The sequence below is a fragment of the Silurus meridionalis genome, chromosome 1 (genome assembly GCF_014805685.1).
Source record: "Silurus meridionalis isolate SWU-2019-XX chromosome 1, ASM1480568v1, whole genome shotgun sequence".
NCBI classification, from domain to species: domain Eukaryota; kingdom Metazoa; phylum Chordata; class Actinopteri; order Siluriformes; family Siluridae; genus Silurus; species Silurus meridionalis.
Genome location: NC_060884.1, coordinates 36,023,695 through 36,036,095, shown reverse-complemented (window position 1 = coordinate 36,036,095; position 12,401 = coordinate 36,023,695).

The window sequence follows — 12,401 nt, the reverse complement described above, 5'->3', positions numbered from 1 at the left end:
TGGATTATTACAGGCACTGGCCACTGCAATCAAGAACATCATAGCCTGGTAAAATGAAAAAGTCTTAACATTTTTGATGAGTTTTATAGCCTGACATCCAAACAAGTCAGGAAATCAGATTTGGGGAACTGCTGCTATTACAGTCGAGGCATGAGACTTTAGTTTTTCAGTGTAACAAAGTGGGTGGGTTTAGGTACCTGTTCATGACTCCAGCTCTTGTTATTGATGAGTGAAACTTCCACAGAGCTCAGAGATGTCAGTAGAACAAGTGGAATATACATCACTAGTGCATCCGGAACATTTTGTATGACAGAGGTTTGGTCTACAGAGATTACCTGGAACAACGTGTTAGAGCGGACTTCAACAAAGCAACTGCATGTTACTGCACTTTTATAGGAGAAGGTAATAAATATATGTTTGTGTGTGTGTGTGTGTGTGTGTGTGTGTGTGTGTGTGTAAAACAAAGTGAATACCTTTTGGACAAATGTCTGTTGTAGAATAACTGGGGCTGATAGAATATTAGCAATGAATGTTGGATTCTGAGATAAAGACAGAAGCTCAGAAGATGGGATGATGGATATGGCTGTAGAAGGAACACCACCAATAAGTGTTCCCAATGATACCAGAGAGGAGGCACTGTTGATCTGTGAGAGTAAAACAATCATATCCTTAACTTTAAAAAAATTCTGATTCTGAATTTTAGAACTTGTGCAATAAGAAAGAAATTAAATTACAGACCTTTTGTTAACACGGTATAGTTAGTAAATGTATAAACATAAATAGAATTTTGACATGGTGATTTTGATCAAAAATGGCAAGCTTTCACTTTCTGTAACATAGAGCAACATTCCTGACAAATGGGCAGTGTACGCTACATTAAAGCCTGAACTAATGATGCTCTGGATGAGGGCATTCACTTGGCCCTGGTCCCAGCCACTGATGATACTGAGTGTTGACAGAGCACCGCTTATCACATTGGGAGGGGCGGAGTTTATCTGGCCCACAGTCAAGCCCACACACTGGCTTCCCAATGTTTGGATGGTGGCTGCAGATATATCAGGAACTTTGCTACCAGCACCGCTGTGACCTGAAAGGAGAAGAAGGTTAGAGGTGACTGGCACTACTACACAAGAAGTGATTAGTGAACACACAAGTCTTATTGATTGATTACCTCTGGATTTATTTCTGTGCAGAAGATGTTGATGCTAGTCAGGATTGTCTGAATGTCTGCATCTCCAAGAAAAACAAACACGGAGGCAGGACTTTGACACAGCAGCTCAGCAGGCAATCTATAAAAACACAAACAACCTTTTAGAATGCATACACAGATATTTGCATGTATATATGGTATTTTACATGTGGGGTTTGAATCTATAAAGGGTTGGATGAATAAATAAAATAAATTTAATTTTGTTCAATGTTGAGGTTTGAGTGGTACCGAGAGGGCTGAAGTCAGGATTCTGGATGTACAACTGTGTTGTATAATACTCCAAGACACTGGCTGAAATTCCTGGGTTGTTGAACAACTGAAGGTTTTCAGAGTTCTCCAGGAACACACTTGACTAAAGACACAATAAAACACACATTATCACAGCACTACAAACTGTGTACATTGTGTGATGTAGTTAACAGAAATATGTTTGAATGACTAATATAGATAATTGCAGGTGTGTGTGTGTGTGTGTGTGTGTGTGTGTGTGTGTGTGTGTGTGTGTGTGTGCACTACCATGCTTCCTGATAGAAAGGATTGTAGATCACTGAGGGTGATGAAGGTGATGAAGAATCCAATGTTGTCTGCAAACCAGGCAGTGGAGTTCAGAAAAGGATCTGAGGAGTTATAGCAGCGGGGGCTGGCATCTGCAAAATACACAATCACATGTTGAGACACCCATGTAGTGCACACACAAACAAAGGAAATGCTTGTACAGAGAGAACTAGAAAAAAGAAACAAGAAAAATGTAGTTATTCTTACTGCCACTTCTCAGATACACTTTTATAGAGCTGTACACATCAGCTGGGGAGAAATCAGCTGCAGAAAAATTAAAGTTGTCCCCCAGGATAGACACCCTGCTCACAAACACATACGTACAGGAGATTTCTTTACTATATGACGTCAGTTTTTTGCCACCAGACATGTGGCAGTGTTTATGATGAAAACCCTGTTTAATGAAACATCCAATAAAGAACTCACAGTTTCCTGTATGACAGACAAGAGGCACCACTGAGCTGGGTGGAGCTGATGAGCTGAGATCTGAGGTAGGGCAGGTAGTGAACCAGTATAACATTAAACCACTGTTCTACATCAGCCTGAGTTGAGGCACTGAGAGCACGAGGCCACACACACTCCAATGTTTGGCTGGCCAGAACTGAGGACAAAACAGGCTCCTGTAGAGAGAAACAGTGATTACTCTATCAGCCATTCCTGACAGAATAAAGGCAAGTAATCTACATGGACAAAAATCTAGGTGAAATAAAAACTGGCCTACCATCTCCAGGTACTGATTGGTCCTACTGTACTTGTCAAGTAGTGTGCAGAGCTGGGAACCATTAACAACTGTGTTCGGTCTGTTCAGAAACTCACCAAGTTCTTCTGGAGATGGAGCTCAAGAGCTAGAAAACACAGAAGAAAGACAAAGCATTAACTACAGATAGTGATGTGCTTAACTCATTGGCTTTCCTATAGTGAGCGAAGCACTGAAGCAATTGGTGTTATAGAGCAAACACACCTCTGTCTGTCGGTCATCTGGGATAAGAGACAGGAAGTCTATTAGGTCAGGGAATCCAAAACTGAGGAACAACTGTTTCAGGAACATGTAAAAGCTTCCACCACCATAGCAACTCAGGCCTGCGAAGCAACAGAGGACACTGATGTAAAAGGTCTGTGGTGAATTCAGATTGAGCATCTAGGACACTCCTGACTTACCCTAACCCTAACATTATCAGCCTGAAATCACATCATCTTATCACTGCCTACCTAGTAGCCTGAAACAGCATATAAACACACAAACACACAAACCTTGGCTGGACTGGTACTTGAGATAGTCTTGTATGTAATTGAAAACAGTGATGGACTGTGTTGCAGAGAGGTCACGGTACACATTATCAAGTCCTTTCACTCTGTAAATACAGCAAAAGTGGGAAACAAATTCAAATTCTAAAAAGTAACAAAATAATCATTTGCTGTGTTTGTGTTATGAAAAGATGCTCACATCTCTGTAGGATTCACAGCCGATGGTCATGGGGATGATCGACAGGGTGTTTGAACCAATACCAGGAAGTAAGATGGAAAGGTAATTATGGAACCACAGGGCAAAGTCCTCTGGGCTGAAATGTTGGAAGTGAGGCACCAGATCTAAGAGTGTTATGTTCAGAATGGTGTCTGAAATTGCTGAAGGAATGCTAGTGAGGTTCATCTGCAATCACAAGGTATCATCCATCAATTAGTATGCACAGAATAATGTCTTTTTGATAAAAAAAAAAAAAAAAAAGAAAAAATTGTGATCTGGTCTTTAGGCAACAGAGATGCTCACTTGTTTTGCAGTCTGGCTGAAGTTTGTGAAGAACATGCCAAGTTGATTGAGATCAAAAGATGCGATCATACTGCTAAACACCTCTCTAATCACTAAGTCATTTTCCAACACTCCTGTATCCGGCTGCAAGATGAACTGAGCCTTCTGCTCAATGGACAGTAAACCAAACACTGCAACCTGCAGGAAAAAAACATTCATATCACATTATGTTTACACCAGGTCTTCAAGTAAAACAAATGGACACTGCTGCAGCAGCTGTCTGTTCTCTTTGTCAAAACCCAGAAACCAACTGTTACTACTACAGTCAGCTGCAACTCCACAAGAAACATAAAGTTGGTGCAATTGGGATGTTACTCACACTAGAGAAATTTGCATTTAAAATCTTCAGCTCTGTCAAGGTGGCATAATTGAAGAAACTGCCAAGGTTCGTTAAAAGCCAGTCATTGCTGCCTGAAGTTGTGGAAACACAGCCAGGATCTAGATGGAACCAAGATCATTAGTTCAACTAATTACACCATTCTAAATTGGCCTGTTTAGTTTTATTCAGACAAAAGAAACACCCTTAATTCAAGCAGGTGAAAACAAATTCAAAAATGTCAGTTTTCTGTATTACAACAACTAAAAGGAGTACTTACCTGGTGAGCCATCTTTTGAGAGGAAAGGAAAGATGAATGAAGAAAAGACCAGCTGCTTCTGTTTCTCTGTCATGAGTGATTCTTGACTACTGAGAGCTTTCACACTATGTTTGGTGAGAACAGATTGGATATTCTCATCAATTATTTCCTCATGTCCTATATAACACATCTGAAGTTCAGAAATGTCATTGTCCATACTTACACAATTTGGTAGGTCTCACAGCTGAATTTTGTGAAACTGAGGCTGGATAGAAAGTCTGTGGATGCTGATGAAAACAATGGTCTGAGCCTCATCTGGAACCACTCGTTGATGAAAGTGGCATTCATCAACTGTGCTGCAGTGAAGTCCTTGATTATCACCTCCCAGATAGCATCAAGTATATGTGGGTCAGTCTGAATGCTCTTATCTGTCTACATGACAGAGTGAAAGATTACATACTTCAATGCATATTTCCACAAAACATTTTTTATACTACAGCACCTGTCAGGATTATGGCAAGTTTATTCATTCATTTCATTGACTGCAAATCCAATTTTTTTTTACCACCACTGGGTCCCAACTCCCTATGTAATACTCCCTTAATCCTAGAATCGGTGTGGCAGAATGAGCCAAGCAACAGTGAGAACCTGGACTACTGGAGACTCAAACACAATTAAAACAGGGATTAGTTTAGCTCAAACCCACTGGTCTCGGTGCCCCAAAATTGTTCTGCCGATCCCGATGGTTGCAACCTGTTCTTCTGCCAGTGCACCCTCATGCTCCTCTCCCAACCACAAGCATATCCGACTGACCAAACATGATTGGATATGTAATCCTCCACCAACAACAACACAACAGACATCTGAGAGTTCCAATGCGCTTGCTGCCCCAGCTATTCGCCATTTTGAAAGGAGGTCAGGTGCCGGTTCGCCCACCGCAGCGGCAAACAAACTCCCTGCCTTGAGTTCCACTGGGGTTGTTGCCCAGCCTCAGTTTCCTGCTGGGAGCATTGCTCCACCTCTGTTTCTGCTAAAGAGGCTGCCCACCCTTTGTGCCCCTCTGAGAGTGCCAAACAGTCTTAGAGAGAGTGCCAGAGAGGTGTCTCACCACTCCTGAGCTCCGCAAAGGAGCGTTTGCTCAAAGTCCTGCATAGCGTCCCATAGAGAGCACTGTTCTGTTCCTAATTCTCACAAAGAGTGCCAGAGAAAGTGACATTTGCGACGCCCTCTAAATCACCTTCTCCGAAAGGTGCTGCTCTGCCCCCGAGTCCTGCAGATGTCGCCACTGGACCACTACTCCCTATTCCTGCTCCCTATTCCATTGTCCCTATCGGTGTCCTAAATGTTTTGCACCTGTTCCTTGTTAGTCCCCAGTGTATTTAAGTTACCCCTTCAGCTTTTGTTCTTGTTGGTTTATTAACATGTCGTTTCAGGTTGTGCCATGTCGTGAGGTCCGCATGCTGTTATGTTCCTGTGCCCTGATGCTTTTGTTTTGCTGTTATGTACCGGTTTTCTATTTCAAGTCCAATGTTGTTTCTTGAGCCATATGTGACTTTACATTCCAAAGTTTTCTGTTCTTGGTTTAATGACTTAAGTTAATAACAAACTGTGAACTTGTCAATTCCGACTGTGTCCCTGCATGTGAGTTCTAACACCTCCCTGAGCGACTTGGATTCGAGACCCAGGGGTGACAAGCAACAATCAAATTTGCATACCATGCTTGAAAACCTTTGCAATGCGTCACCCAAAGAGCCAGCAAAAGTTTGGAAGAACAACTTCCAAGCATCTTTAGAGTATTTCAGGCTGCTTGGCAGTTTGCATGTGAGCAGAGTGAACAGATCCTCAGATGACAATACAGCAACCTTAAAAGGCAACAAACAAAGGTTTCTGTGGTCAACTCATTTTCTGCATAACATTAGTAAAGCTGGAAACAGATATTTTATTCACGAAATACTTACCGGTGAACAGGCATAGTCAGAAATGCTAAAGTTACATAGTACTGTAGAGACATTTCGGATGCAAATTCACTATCAAGTCGGTCACTATGTAGAAAAACAAGAAGAATGTTTTATTTTTTCAAAACATTTTTTCTGTAAAGTTGAGTCCTTTTTCATTTCATAAATAAAACTCACCTGTTTACACCATAACAAGGGTTGCGGTTGATGATGCTAAGATTCAGTGTGTCCAGATCAGTTTGGTTCTGTTGTGACACCCAGGACTGAACTGCTGAGGAGTACTCAAACAGTTTCAGATCAGCAATGTTTATACCCATTAGACCTCTCACTGTGCTCACATTCAGGGTCTGGCAAACAAAAAAGTACTTGTTATCTATTTTATCTTCAGTTTTCAATATTTTAATATATTTAATTCAAACATTCAATATTTCAGCAACAAATTCCTGGTTAATATTTTCTTCTTTATACCTTGAAAACAGCAGGGTTCAGACTAATGAATACAGTGATGTCCATGTTAATGTCCTGAGTGGATAAAATTGATATCCTCCACTGGAGCACCACCTACAAACACACAAACACACACACACACCTCAACATGTTCATATGTACAATTAACTTAAATTCAGACACAATTCAGACTTTTTAAAAACATGTATTTTTTAGTCTTCCTGTATGCATGAATGTTTGTTTTACCCAGGTAAGGTATCATGAGCTGGTAGTATATTGTGGCACTTCTGTGAAAGTTGCTAAATGAATACTTGACAATGATGTACAGAGTAGATTTCTGTTCAAAGGAACATGAGGACAGATCTGGAGACAGGACCATCCTGCAAAGAGAAAAAAATTTATATTAAAATTCAGATCATTCTTCATCTCTTTATTTTGTTTGTCCATGTTTGTGTATGTGAGCAGGGACTTACATTAAGCTCTCAGGAGTGATATTTTCCAGTATACTGATGTCTAATGTACAGATGTAGGAACCAATGACATTTATTTCAGCACTTCCCAGAGAGTGATCACCCATGCTCAGATACCTCATAATTACTGCTTTTCCCTTAAAAAAATAATACACAAGCGTTTTTGTAGCAAGCACAACAGTATCTGAGAAATACAAAATGTCAGCCAGTATGCTTGCAGTATAAACTTTCTTTCGGCTTCTCCCGTTAGGGGTCGCCACAGCGGATTATCCGTATTCATGATCCGCATGTTTGATTTGGCACGTTTTTACGCTGAATGCCCTTCCTATTGCAACCCTCCCCATTTATCCGGCTTGGGACCGCACTAAGAGTGCACTGGCTTGTGCAACCCATTACTGGGGTTGGTTCCCTGACCGTATAACTAGTTAAAATCATTTATGAAATAATTCAGTATTAAACTAACACTAGACCAAGCTCTGCCTGCTTTCTAAAAATACCTTCATATACATTTCCACCTCTATTGTCAGTGATAACATTTTCATCATCATGGTTGTGTACATCAATTGTAAGAAATAAAAACATTTTTGCATTTTTTTTAAATTCTAGTCTCTAAAGGGGATTGAACATGCTCTTTGACTTTTATCTGCAAAAGTGTTTTATCTGCAACTCTGTCATTATATCTAATCAATGAAGGATCACAGATACTTTCTCTCACCCTCACTAAATCATCCCAGATGAGCTCTCTCTCTCTCTCTCTCTCTCTCTCTCTCTCTCTCTCTCTCTTTCTCACATATGCACAAACAACCTTTTATTACCTTTTCTGGTTCCCAGTATCCATCATTTGAATCCATCAAAGAGGACAGTGTGTCAATCATAGTAATGTTCCACTTGCTAATGTCATCAATTGTGGCCAAACGAGAAGTTGAACCCAGTAGTTGCAGCACATGATCACCAAGGCCTGATGGGAAAATCTACGTATACACACACGAAATCAACAATTTATAATCAAATCAAAACAAATCTTGTGTGGGCAAATTTAGCATACACACAAAGACAGACTTCTAATTAACAACCCAAAAACAAACCCTATTTGACAGTGGGACACCATGCAAAAATCATATTTATACACAAACTGGAAATATTTTCAGAATTCTATGACTAAAAAGCTGAGACAACCTTTTCTTTCCTGTTGTGTTATACAGTCCAGTATTTAGTGTCTCTGACCTGGTTTAACTTGTTAAGAATGACCGTCTGGAGGCTGGTGTCCACCACTCTCTCAGTGATAGCTGCCAGGTTTTCCTGCAAGACGGTGATGTCCAGATACAGATCAAACTGGATGGCATTAAAACCGAAAGGAAAAGCTGCATCTGCAATTGTTGTTGCTGTAATGTTGCTCACTGTAAGACACACAACAAAGGAATTCAGTGAAGTACACAATCTCAATATGTGTCGCTGTACCTCGATGTGTTTTGCCTTGTAGTATACCGTTACCTGTAGTACTTTCTGAGTTGCATTCTGTGAAGAATGTCCTAAGCTTTATCAGTGGGATCTTCTGCTCCTCAGGACTGAAAATAACTTCCTCTTGACATTCTTCAACAATGCACAAACAGGGACAAAATTTAATCAGTCCAGAAAGTTTAAAGTTGGGTTTATAAATCACAAACACAATGGTGAAACGGTTTACATACAAAGCCAATTGTGTCACAGAGGCCTGATTTGAAATAGACAACCAGGATGCCAAGTTGTTCCACGGTCTGCTCACTCCATGTTGAGGGATTACTGATTCATAATAAAAAATGTCAGAGGTCAAAAAAATATCAAATGCAATCTATAGACACACACCATTTCCATTTGTTTTATGTCCTTTTAAAACCAATGATGAAATCATTTTCTACAACATAGATGAAAGATGTGCACAAATGCACTTGAAGCTATGACTCACCCATAAGCAGTGTTTCCACTGAGGAGCAGTGACTGTACAGCGGTGACCTGAGAATCAGAAAGATCTCCACAGTTCTTCAGTTTCTCCAAAATGAAAGGGTCAGAGTTCTGGATGTAGGAGGAGTCCAGTGTGCAGGCCATATTTCCCAGAACCTCCACCTGATCCCTGGTCAGACTCACACCAGATATACCCTACAACATCACAACCCATGAAGAAAAGTCACACAGAATCTATAAGAATGAGGAGGGTCTTGTGTGGATTCCACTGTTTAGTGTCTATTGTTTAAGCCTGAACATGTTCCTATTTTCACTTGTTTTCAACAATGGAATTGCATAAGAGACGAATTGATTATAATTTGATGGCTGATTTGCAGATTTAAGAGCTAATATTGAATGTGTTGGTCTATGAATATTTTACTGTGTGTGTATTACCAGGCAGTCCTTTGCATTGTTGAACAGTATGGTTGTTTTGTCAAGGACAGGAGAAAGAACTGAGAAATCTGCTCTGCCAAGGGCACGGAAATATGATTGGCAGTTCACATTCTGTATTGTCTCGTAGCTACAACACACACACACACACACACACACACACACACACACACACACACAGCCAGCATATGACCTTTTTTTCTTGATATCATATACTTGAATACAGTATTTTCTGTATGTGAATATGTTCCACACCTGTAGTACAGAAGCATATCAGAGGGGACATCCATAAAGCTTTCGACTAGATCTTCTTGCACATAGTTGTACATGCAGGTCAGCTGAAACACAGAATGTGTTGTGTGATTGTGTGTTTTCTCATTTACTAGTAAAGGTTTGGGTCTACTTGCTGTCTCTGATTTATTCTGTGTGCAGAATGTGATTAAATATCAGAGTGTATGTACCTGAGCCTCTGTCAGGACGACCTTGTCTCTGCCTGCACGTGGTCTACAGGCTTTTACTAGATCTTTGGCTTTCTTCTGTGGGAGAGTCTGAGTTGAGCTACAGAGAATCCCTGCAGTACTGATGCTGACAGACTGCAGGAGAAACACACCCACAGTCACAAATAGACATACACAGTGATGGGTGTATTCACAGAACAGATCTTTACATTAGCTATATTAGATAGACTGTGTGTGTGTGTGTGTGTGTGTGTGTTTTCCTAACTCACTCTTCTGGATTATTACAGGCACTGGCCACTGCAATCAAGAACATCATAGCCTGGTAAAATGAAAAAGTCTTAACATTTTTGATGAGTTTTATAGCCTGACATCCAAACAAGTCAGGAAATCAGATTTGGGGAACTGCTGCTATTACAGTCGAGGCATGAGACTTTAGTTTTTCAGTGTAACAAAGTGGGTGGGTTTAGGTACCTGTTCATGACTCCAGCTCTTGTTATTGATGAGTGAAACTTCCACAGAGCTCAGAGATGTCAGTAGAACAAGTGGAATATACATCACTAGTGCATCCGGAACATTTTGTATGACAGAGGTTTGGTCTACAGAGATTACCTGGAACAACGTGTTAGAGCGGACTTCAACAAAGCAACTGCATGTTACTGCACTTTTATAGGAGAAGGTAATAAATATATGTTTGTGTGTGTGTGTGTGTGTGTGTGTGTGTGTGTGTGTGTAAAACAAAGTGAATACCTTTTGGACAAATGTCTGTTGTAGAATAACTGGGGCTGATAGAATATTAGCAATGAATGTTGGATTCTGAGATAAAGACAGAAGCTCAGAAGATGGGATGATGGATATGGCTGTAGAAGGAACACCACCAATAAGTGTTCCCAATGATACCAGAGAGGAGGCACTGTTGATCTGTGAGAGTAAAACAATCATATCCTTAACTTTAAAAAAATTCTGATTCTGAATTTTAGAACTTGTGCAATAAGAAAGAAATTAAATTACAGACCTTTTGTTAACACGGTATAGTTAGTAAATGTATAAACATAAATAGAATTTTGACATGGTGATTTTGATCAAAATGGCAAGCTTTCACTTTCTGTAACATAGAGCAACATTCCTGACAAATGGGCAGTGTACGCTACATTAAAGCCTGAACTAATGATGCTCTGGATGAGGGCATTCACTTGGCCCTGGTCCCAGCCACTGATGATACTGAGTGTTGACAGAGCACCGCTTATCACATTGGGAGGGGCGGAGTTTATCTGGCCCACAGTCAAGCCCACACACTGGCTTCCCAATGTTTGGATGGTGGCTGCAGATATATCAGGAACTTTGCTACCAGCACCGCTGTGACCTGAAAGGAGAAGAAGGTTAGAGGTGACTGGCACTACTACACAAGAAGTGATTAGTGAACACACAAGTCTTATTGATTGATTACCTCTGGATTTATTTCTGTGCAGAAGATGTTGATGCTAGTCAGGATTGTCTGAATGTCTGCATCTCCAAGAAAAACAAACACGGAGGCAGGACTTTGACACAGCAGCTCAGCAGGCAATCTATAAAAACACAAACAACCTTTTAGAATGCATACACAGATATTTGCATGTATATATGGTATTTTACATGTGGGGTTTGAATCTATAAAGGGTTGGATGAATAAATAAAATAAATTTAATTTTGTTCAATGTTGAGGTTTGAGTGGTACCGAGAGGGCTGAAGTCAGGATTCTGGATGTACAACTGTGTTGTATAATACTCCAAGACACTGGCTGAAATTCCTGGGTTGTTGAACAACTGAAGGTTTTCAGAGTTCTCCAGGAACACACTTGACTAAAGACACAATAAAACACACATTATCACAGCACTACAAACTGTGTACATTGTGTGATGTAGTTAACAGAAATATGTTTGAATGACTAATATAGATAATTGCAGGTGTGTGTGTGTGTGTGTGTGTGTGTGTGTGTGTGTGTGTGTGTGTGCACTACCATGCTTCCTGATAGAAAGGATTGTAGATCACTGAGGGTGATGAAGGTGATGAAGAATCCAATGTTGTCTGCAAACCAGGCAGTGGAGTTCAGAAAAGGATCTGAGGAGTTATAGCAGCGGGGGCTGGCATCTGCAAAATACACAATCACATGTTGAGACACCCATGTAGTGCACACACAAACAAAGGAAATGCTTGTACAGAGAGAACTAGAAAAAAGAAACAAGAAAAATGTAGTTATTCTTACTGCCACTTCTCAGATACACTTTTATAGAGCTGTACACATCAGCTGGGGAGAAATCAGCTGCAGAAAAATTAAAGTTGTCCCCCAGGATAGACACCCTGCTCACAAACACATACGTACAGGAGATTTCTTTACTATATGACGTCAGTTTTTTGCCACCAGACATGTGGCAGTGTTTATGATGAAAACCCTGTTTAATGAAACATCCAATAAAGAACTCACAGTTTCCTGTATGACAGACAAGAGGCACCACTGAGCTGGGTGGAGCTGATGAGCTGAGATCTGAGGTAGGGCAGGTAGTGAACCAGTATAACATTAAAC